Below are 9,581 nucleotides of genomic sequence, written 5' to 3' on the forward strand. Positions count from 1 at the left end.
TGGAGTAAGGAGGAAAAAGGCCTTTGGTGACTGATACAGGAACAGACATGGCATATCCGATTCCACGGGCTTCTTCCATTTTGTTCAAGCAGTGGGGAGAGACACTGTGATCTTGGTGAAGGTGGCCCAGTCACTGGGTCCAGGGGAGAAGTTGCATTAGGTTGCTAATTCTATCTGCCAGCTGATAGGTAGAGAGCGGGCGGGAGCTAGCGGCACCGATGGAGGAAGGCAGGTACCGAGGCACAGATGGAATTCTCAGCGGGATGCAGATTTATTTCGCATGGGGCACCTTTCCCTCGGGGAAGGGAAAGATGTCAGGGAAGGGCAGGGAAAGATGGCCGCCCACGGGTTGTGAGCTGGGACTTTATATATGGGGGCTTTAGGGTGTGGAAGGGGGGAATGTTTGGGGGAGAAATCAGGGAGGGGGAAGCAGGAAAAGCAGGTAGGATTAGGGTCTGGAAGTGTTTACTTTTTCCCTCGAGATAAGAGAAAAGCTGTTGTAATAAACAGCTTCTAAACTCTCGGGTTATCAGGTAGAATCTGCTTATCTTATCTTTGGAGATCAGAGGAAAGGCAGGCTGCCTCTCAGCAGAGTCAGTAGGTCCCTGTTGGGGAGGGGGGAAGCTGCTGCTATTTGGAACCCTAACACCAGCCTTTTCTGCTGACTTCAGGAGTAGGCAGGTGACCATTTCTGACCAGTGTAAATGGAAGTATGCTGGACAGTTCTGAGGGAAATCCCATTTCCACACAGTACGGAAGAGTCTTAGGATAAGAGATCCTTTTGTTCCGCTGCTCTTTTCCTGGCTTTAATGTGATTATGTGGCACTGTGGCCATCTGGAATCAATGACAAGTCTAAGGACACAGGCAGAATGGAAATGCAGAGTATGTAAGAATTCCTGCCCTTGCTGAGGCAATGGACAAGTCCCACAACTGCCTCCCCACACGTCTACACTCTGTGGGAACACTGCAGGCCTTGCTGTCCCTTTAGTCCATTTGCACTGCTATACCAGAACCACAGGCTGGGTAATTGAAAGCAATGCTTGTTACAGACTAGGAGGTTCAATATCAATGTACTGGCAGCTAGCTAGTCAACACTGAGACATAATAGGGAAAGAGGCTCATGAGGCCTCACTCTTAACTGAGGAACTTTTGGTAGATGATAGCTACTAACGGAGGAAAAGTTCATTCTCTTTAGAGGTGTGGCCCATGGTAGGTTGCCCAGTGGATGGCTCTATGTCCATGTACATGTGCAACATCAATTAGACTTAGTGTGGTATAAGAAAAAGAAGGAAAAAGAGGTAGAAGGGGGAGGAAGATGAGGAGGAGGAGGAGGAGGAGGAGGAGAAAGGGAGGGGAAAACCAAGAGAGGAGGGGGAGGAAGAAGTCATGCAGTTGGGAGGAGGATGTGAGGGGCTATCTGGGAGGAATTGGAGGGGGCAGTGTGGGGTACATATGAGTTATATTGTATTCATGCATTAAATTACCAAAAATATATCATTTTTAAAAAGACACTGGAAGGTTCTGTGACTCTATTCCAAGAGAGCAACTTCAGCACTTGAACACTGCATCTTGCTGGTTTCCCTCTGCATAGACACAAACACAGAATCGTGCAGAAGAATTGGGCACTATTACCAGTAAGAGATATTAGTTTCAAACTGACCTTGATATCTGTCTTACATAAAAAGCAATACTCTGATGAGTAACAGAGAAAAGATCTCAAAAGAACAAATCTTCACTGGTTTTACTGGACCACAGAACTGGAGGCAACCAGCGATGATCACTTTAAAGCCTACAGTATAGTTAAACATTAAGGTGAGTATTCAGAAGGACAGGGAATGGGAACAGGAATAGGACCTTGAGACAAAAGAGAGGAATGAATGGATGAAACCTATTCATTCATTACAGGGCTGGTATTGGTAAATGTGCCTAGTCTAATCGTGGGGCTGGCTACAGGGCCAAGCTCTGTGCTTGGCCTCTTGTCTCCTTCATTCCTTCCTAAGTGATGCTGGGAACTCCGTTGGTTTCTTAGCATCTCAACAGCCTGATAGATGTAACAAACCTAATGCCTTCAAAACAGAGTCACTGCCAGGCCTGGTGACCCATGCCTTTAATCCTAGCACTCGGAAGGCAGAGGTAGACAGATCTCTGTGAGATTCAGGCTAGCCTGATCTACAGAGTGAGTTCAAGACCAGTTGGGGCTACAGGGAGACCCTGTCTCAAAAATAATTTTTTAAAAAAATCCCAAGCCACTGATGTATCTTCCCAAATTCTTACTGCTGCCTCCTTCCTCCTCTTGGTATTGGCCCATTCTTCTTGTTTTTGAGACACAGCTCTCATTCTCCTCTCCTTAATGGATCCTCAAACCTAAATAAATGTCCCAGGATGCCACCCTTATTTGCAGCCCCTCTGTCTGTACCCAAGTTTAGCTCACCCCAATGAGTGTGACACCATCCCATATCTCCTTCTGTGTGACGTTGTGGGCCTGATACCCACAGGTAGCCCACACCCTCCAGTCTGGAACACAGAGCCCTGGTCCTTGCAGTCAGCATTCCCTGCCCTCAGACACCCACAGGAGACTGTGAAATGTATCAGGCTCACACCTGCCCTGCATGGATCCAATCTCTACTGCATCCTCCCTCAGGACTGCATTCCCTAAAGGTACTCATCATTGTTCCAGTATCTGAAACATGTCCCAGTTAGTCTTGTCTGCCCTTTGAGGGAAGTCCATCATGGCTTCCTGCCATTGTCAGTCTCTGGGATACCTTGCCAATCCTTCATCCCTCCGCGTTTTGGGCCATTGCCACTACTGAAATCCCTATTTTACCTAAGTATTCATCAACAGATGGACAGATACAAATGCACTGCAGAATGTTATTTAACCATAAAGAAGAATAAAATCTTGTCATCTGCAGCAACATGAGTAAATTAGGATGTCATTATGTCAAGTAAAATAGCCAAAAACAGAAAAGCAGTGTGAAGGAAAGTTCCTTAAAAGAATTTAAGTTCTTAAAGTTCCTTAAAAGAACTCCACCTTCCATAAAGCCTTCTGCTAAGCTGATTCACTGATTAGAACTTCAATGATTATGGAGTTTGGAATGATGCAGGTCCATAGTCTAATTACAATTCATCTTGGGCCATCATTAGCCCCCTTAACAGCTATTCCTTGCCCACCTCTGGGTCTGATCTAATATCCTTGTGACTACCAGGGAAAACCTTTTGGAATGCACTAACTTGACAGACCACTAGCTTCCACCAACCAAAGTCTAAGAGTGTCATCAAATAGCATCTGAGGTGATAGCAGAGATTTCTTTGCTTTGTTTGAACCTGGCTACCTAATGTTTCCACCAGTGTATTTGAAAAGTGGCTTAATTGTGACTTTTGTTGTTCTGTTACTATGAAAACTTCATCAAACTGTTACCATGTTGGAACATGGAATTTGGAATAACCTGAATCTATGTCTCCAAGATTTGGTCACTCATATTTGGCTCCATAATAAACTCTCTTCATCCTCTTTGAGGTGTTGTGTTTTTACATTGAAAGTAAGTATCAATAATCTCATCCATACATGGACTCTAAAAAAGAAACTGATCTCATGGAAATTGAAAGTAGAATAATGGGGAAAAGGGTCAGAAAGAGGAAACTTGAGAGGTTGGGTAATAGGTACCAAGTCATAGTTAGAGGAAGGAATAAGTGCTAGTAGTGGTTCCCAATGGGGGTGACTACGGCTAACAGTAATGTACTATATATTTCAAAACAGCTATGAGAGGACTTTGAAAGTTCTCAACAAAAAGAAATAATAAAATTGGGAAGTGATAGATACAGTAACTGTCCTGACTTGATCATTTACACAATATATATGTATATATATATGAATGAAGATATCACGTTATACCTACCTCATTCCCTCTATTTTTAAATGCCTTTAAAAAAAAACTGCAACTTCTAGAATTTCTACCCTGTCACAGAGTACAAATTTCAGAAGAACTGGCTCTCAGGATAAGAGACATCATTATTCCTTTCAGAGAATAAACAGAAAAGTCATAGTGGATTTATTCATCATTCTTTTTGGTGGAAAACAACAATTTCTGCATATGACAATAATGGTATCTGCGATGGTCATTAAAGTTGGCTTCCTTTAGGGGGAAAATCCAGAAGAAATATTCCCAACATACTAGACTTATTTTTTTAAAAATTGGGAACTTATCAATTTAAGAAGGTGTTCCACCTGCCGGAGCCCTCCTACCAACTCACTCCAGGGCTCCAATGCGTGGGGAGGACCTGTAGAGCTGGACCCTGGAGAGGCAGGGCCAGGCTGGTAGGATACACACCCCACCCTCAGGAAAATTGACATGTGCCCTCCACCCATCCAGCTCAGTGCCAGTAGCCATCAACAGTATTAGGAGTAAGGCAAATAGGTCTCCCCAGCCAAATCCACCCTAGCCCACTGAAGAACTTCAGGTCACTCATCCCTACCAGCCCCCAGGCCCCTGGTGAATGGCCGAATCCAGAGGAGCTTGGGGCCCAGGCTGCTTTCACCACACCCGAGCATGCACCCGTTTCGCCACAGAGCAGCGTGGCCTCCTTTGGTCTTGAGCAGCTGGAACGGGACTCCAGCTGCAACCCTGTCCAGGAGGGCGGTAGCAGGATGAGCTATGTACCCTCATGGTTCAAGAGCCTCCTCTTGCATAAGTAAGCTGCTCTGTTCTCATAGATGAGCTATGAGGAAATGACCCTGACTGAGCAGCACCTGGAGTCACAAACGTCACCAAAGTTGCCGCCACAAGATAGCCCTGAGCATCCAGAAGCTGCGGGAGAGGCAGCTTCCTCAAGTCCCTGGGGAAGGATGTGCTGGATGGCGGGAATCTGCTGAACGCTCTGCAAGAGCTGCAGCAGATCATCATCACCCCCATCAAAGCCTAGGGTGTCCTACACTGTGGCTGCCGCTGCCGCCACCCCTATTGCCAAGGATGGGGGTGCGGGGCACTGCTCCCAGGTGCTGAGCCACCCCTCACCCACCCTGGATCAGACAAGGGCACTGAGACCAAGGCCCCTCCAGCTGCAGAGAACTGTCCTCCTCCACGAGCTCCAGCTCCTTCTGGTAACAGCGAGCCAGCCCCAGCTCCTGACCCAGACAACCCCAGCCAGTTTACACCCGGGATGGGCAAAGTGTGCACCCAGCTGCTGGTGTCCCGACTAGACAAGAACTTCACCAGTCACCTCCAGTTCGAAGTCACAGCGACGCAGAGGAAGCGGCTGCTCTCCTGGAAGCAGTGAGAACTGTTGAAGCCTCTGTGACATTTCTGCCCTAGGGCGTTGGACCTGCAGAACTATGGGCCCCACAGAAGGGCGGGGCATTCGGCTCCGATTTCCCCAGTGCTGGCTCTGCCGGGATGGGGGTGGACGGGTGGACCCAGCGGCAGTTCCCAGCACCTCCTTCGGCCCTCCCACCTGGCAGGACGAGCCTCCTGAGTCCTTGAGGCACAGAGACCAGTTTCCCCTCCTCGTGCCCTCAGCAGCTCCAGCCTTGGGGGCCAGGGCGGTTTGCAGACCCTGGACGCAGCAACAGCGTGCCCAACCAGAGCCGCGGCTCGGTACACCGCACCCACGCGCTCTGGGTCACCCCAGGCTGTCCTCAGTTCCCTCCAGACCGCCCCGTTCCTGGGCCTGACCTGGCGATCAATCCCACCCCGTAGTCTCTGTGTCTCAGCATGACAGAACACGCCTTGGGTGACAGAAGGAACAAAACCTCCACCTCTGCCCCGACCCACAACCCGGCTCCCATAGACTGGCGGGGCCATCCCCCAACCAGCTTCTCCTCTTCAACTCCGCGGGAAAGGGTGGGCTGGCACAGCTATACAGTCTAGTATTTTTCTACTCTCTCGTCCTTTTAACCTTTAACATTGGCACATGCCTTGCACACTCCCAGACCCGTTGACGGATCTCAGCTGAGGCCGGGGGATAGAGAGGGCAGCCAGGATAAAGGGGGCAAGGACCAAACAGGCTGCCTGTCCCTCCCCTTCTAAATCCTCCACTGGCCCCATCCCACCCCTGCCTCCTGCAGACTGCTGACACCTGTCCCTCGCTGAGGAAGCAGACCCCCGGAGACAAACCTTGTGCAGCCTGCTCAGAAACATGACAGTGAGTGGAGGAGCCGAGTGGACAGCCTGCTCGTCAGTATGTCGCTGGAGAGGAGCCCCCTCCTCTGCCCATACCCTTCACCATTCCACCAGAACCCAGAACAGGCGCCATCTTCCTCCCCTCTTGCCATTTATCAGAGGTTCTCTAAAATTAATTTCTTAGGCCTATTTAAGATACATATTTATATAGTTCTTAACGGTTCTTCTCTGATCATTTTATGAGTCCCCAGACCTTTCTCTGAGCCAGGACAGTGGCAGGGGGAGCCTGGACTTTGAGGAGAGAGAGCAGAGCCCCCTCCTCCAGTCCCCCTTGCCCTTCCCCAACCCCAGGCCCCCACTTCCAGATGCAGAGGTTGAAGGTGGACAGTCTGGTCAGGAAGTCTGTTGTCTTAATGTCCCCTTCGCCCCAGGATACACTTCTCAATCCTCAGGTCTGTTGGTGATAGCCTTGGGGGTAGGAACCTGAGAAACGGGATTGTTTGGTTTGGGGGTTTTCCCCACTCTTTCTTTCAACCTCTCCCATCCCCCATTATGTCATGAACTCACATGAATGGAACACTATATTATAACCCAGACGTTTGGTCCAGTCCAAGTCATACAAACAAACCCTTTGCTCCTGTTAGGGTTCCAAACAGCAACAGCTTCCCCCCTCCCCAACTGGGACCTACAGACTTTGGAGCCCGAAAAAGGGAACTGAGCTGATAAGCACCTTGACCTTTGAAGTCAAGGGAAACAAACTCTTCTACTGAGAAGCAGCCTGCTCTTATCTTAAGAGGGAAAAAGTAAACACTTCCAGACCCTAATCCTACCTGCTTTTCCTGCTTCCCCCTTCCTGATTTCTCCCCCAAACATTCCTCCCTTCTACACCCTAAAGCCCCCATATATAAAGTCCCAGCTCACAGCCCATGGGCTGACATCTTTCCCTCCCCTGCCCTTCACTGACATCTTTCCCTTCCCTGACAACTTTCCCTTCCCTGACAACTTTCCCTTCCCTGACATCTTTCCCTTCCCCGAGGGAAAAGTGCCCCATGCGAAATAAACCTGTATCCCACTGAGAATTCCATCTGTGCCTCGCTGCCTCATCCATCCGTGCAAGCTCTCTCCAACATTTTTACCTATCAGCTCCCTGTTCTTGATGAGGACTGGTGCTGGAGCCCAGGTGGAGGGAGGGGATTTGGGGGTTCGCATTGTGAGGAAGTCAGGGTTCCCCTATTCCAACCCCCTCTGCCCCCCTCAACCTACCCCTCACTGACACATTCTCAAGCTTTTCACACTGAAAAGGAAAAACATGTTTTTTTAGGTGTAGGGTTTTTTTGTTTTTTTTTCAGTCTTTTTGAGACAGTCTCCCTTGTAGCCCCAGCTGACCTGGAACTCACTATGTAGACCAGACTGGCTTTGAACTCACAGAGATCCACCTGCCTTTGCCTCCTGAGTGCTGGGATTAAAGGCAGGTGCCACCATGCCCAGCCTGTGTGTGTGTGTGTGTGTGTGTGTGTGTGTGTGTGTGTGTGTGTTTTACACTGAAATGCAAGGCTGTCCTTGCCTCAGGGAAAGCAGCCCAAGAACAAGGACATGCAGCCATTAGGGAGAGTCCAGAGCCAGCTATTAGGGAGAAGGCAGGTGTTGAGATCGGCTATCCCCTGCTCTAAATTACTCCATGTTGTGTAAAACTATTTTCTCGGGCTGTGCCCTGCCACAAGAGATTCCATTTTATAAGCAGCATTTGAATCCATATTGAGAGTGGAGGATGATTGTGCTTCTAGGTAGACACATAAACAACACTATCTGTCCAATAGCACCCATGCAGCACAGACTGTTAAATAACGTTTTCATGAAAGTAGAGAGAGTGCTGAGTGCTCTGTTATATGTTTAATGGGATAAATTGAGACTGTAGGGGAATTGGGCATATTAAAATCATATAAGGAAAACCAGGCCCAAATGGACACCTAACATTGTGACGGCAAGGGCCACACACCTATCATGGGATACCTGGTGCATGTGTCAAGGACGGACAGGCAAAGAATTCCCAACCGTTCCTGGGGCTTCAGCTCAGCTCAGTCCCCACTATTGACATGGTCTTCTTGACCATCTGCCCATCCACTTGTTTTCCCATCCGAACCTGGACCCATTTCCTTCTTCAACTTGGTCTGCCCTCTCGACTCTGAGCTGACTACATTTTCTCTCTCAAATCCTGACTCTCCCTTGGCCTGATCCCAATAGTGACAGGGTGGGTGGTTTGGGTTCCTTATCTTATCAGCACACACCCTACTTGCACTTCTGAAACTCCTCGAACTCTGCTGTAATCTCTTTAACTTATATTCTTTGTGTGGATCATGTGTATGCACATTTAGCTATATTTACTATATGCTGTGTGATATGAGTTAATTTTAAAAATTAAAATTGGAATGAAAGAACCTACCTCAGCCGGATTATGGAGGTAGGCATCATATGACAAATTGCTGCCATTGAAACTACTGGACCTTGTGAATTTATTGTTACTCAATAAATTCTGACACTATGGAAAGATACAAGCATGTGCATTTATGTCTGTGCCATATGCACTCATGACAGCAGGCCAAGTCAGCACTCTGGAGATTGGGGTTTTTTCTAAATTGGAGCACAGGAGTGGGTGGCCCCATGGGGAATCTTTCCTTGATGTGTCTTAGTTTCAGATGGATAATCATTAGACATTCTTGCCCTATCTATTATTGGCATCAGCATGCCCATAAGTCAGAAGGGCTCAGGCTAATGCTAATATTAAAGATGCCCTTAAAAAATTAGAGCAGGTCACAAGAGGAGCCTGGTGCAAATGTGTGGTACTGTAATAGCCCAAGCTCCTCCATTCTGTGTAAGACATCTTGGTGAGCTGTCCTAGACCCTACCCTAGTTATGCTAAATAGATGGGCGGAATACCTAGTGCATTAATGAGATAGCAAAGTTTTCCGGCCTAGAATCCTGCCTCCTAGCACAGAACTTCTGGATCAGCCACAGTCATGTAGTCTGTAAGTCTGCCCACTTTTTTGAATTCTTTGGAAAAGCGTAATCTTTCCTTTTCTTCTCCATATCCCTTTTCTAAATATGTTTTCCTTAAGGCTTCAGGCTGCCCCTAGCACCTTGTATTTCTTTACTTTTTCTCTAAAGCTTCCTTCTCCCAGCCATGTGGCAAGTCAGCCACTTGTCTGACCTCCATGCAGGCTGTAAACTTGCAGGGCTTCATGGCTTTCTTTCCTTTTCCCCTCCATTGTCCCCCTCAAGGCAGCTGCCAAGATCACCACCTTGCCTGCCCCCTTAAGGATTTTTCTTTAAAATTCTAATAAAATTGTAAAAGCTTAAATCTTGTACCAAGGACTTTACCTTTTGGACTTGACCTTTAGAAACCTCCTGTCTCCTCCCAGTTAGGGTGGCATTCCCTAAATTGGCTCAGAGAGTGCTGTCCCTGGCTA

General features: G+C 48.0%; 1 pseudogene; it reads left to right on the forward strand.

Annotated features, from left to right (window-relative positions):
• Positions 1 to 218: 218 nt before the first annotated feature.
• LOC103745432 lies at positions 219 to 5,865 on the forward strand (annotated as a pseudogene).
• The last annotated feature ends 3,716 nt before the right edge of the window (positions 5,866 to 9,581 follow it).

Source organism: Nannospalax galili, unplaced genomic scaffold (assembly GCF_000622305.1).
Source record: "Nannospalax galili isolate Female #2095 unplaced genomic scaffold, S.galili_v1.0 scaffold762, whole genome shotgun sequence".
NCBI lineage: Eukaryota > Metazoa > Chordata > Mammalia > Rodentia > Spalacidae > Nannospalax > Nannospalax galili.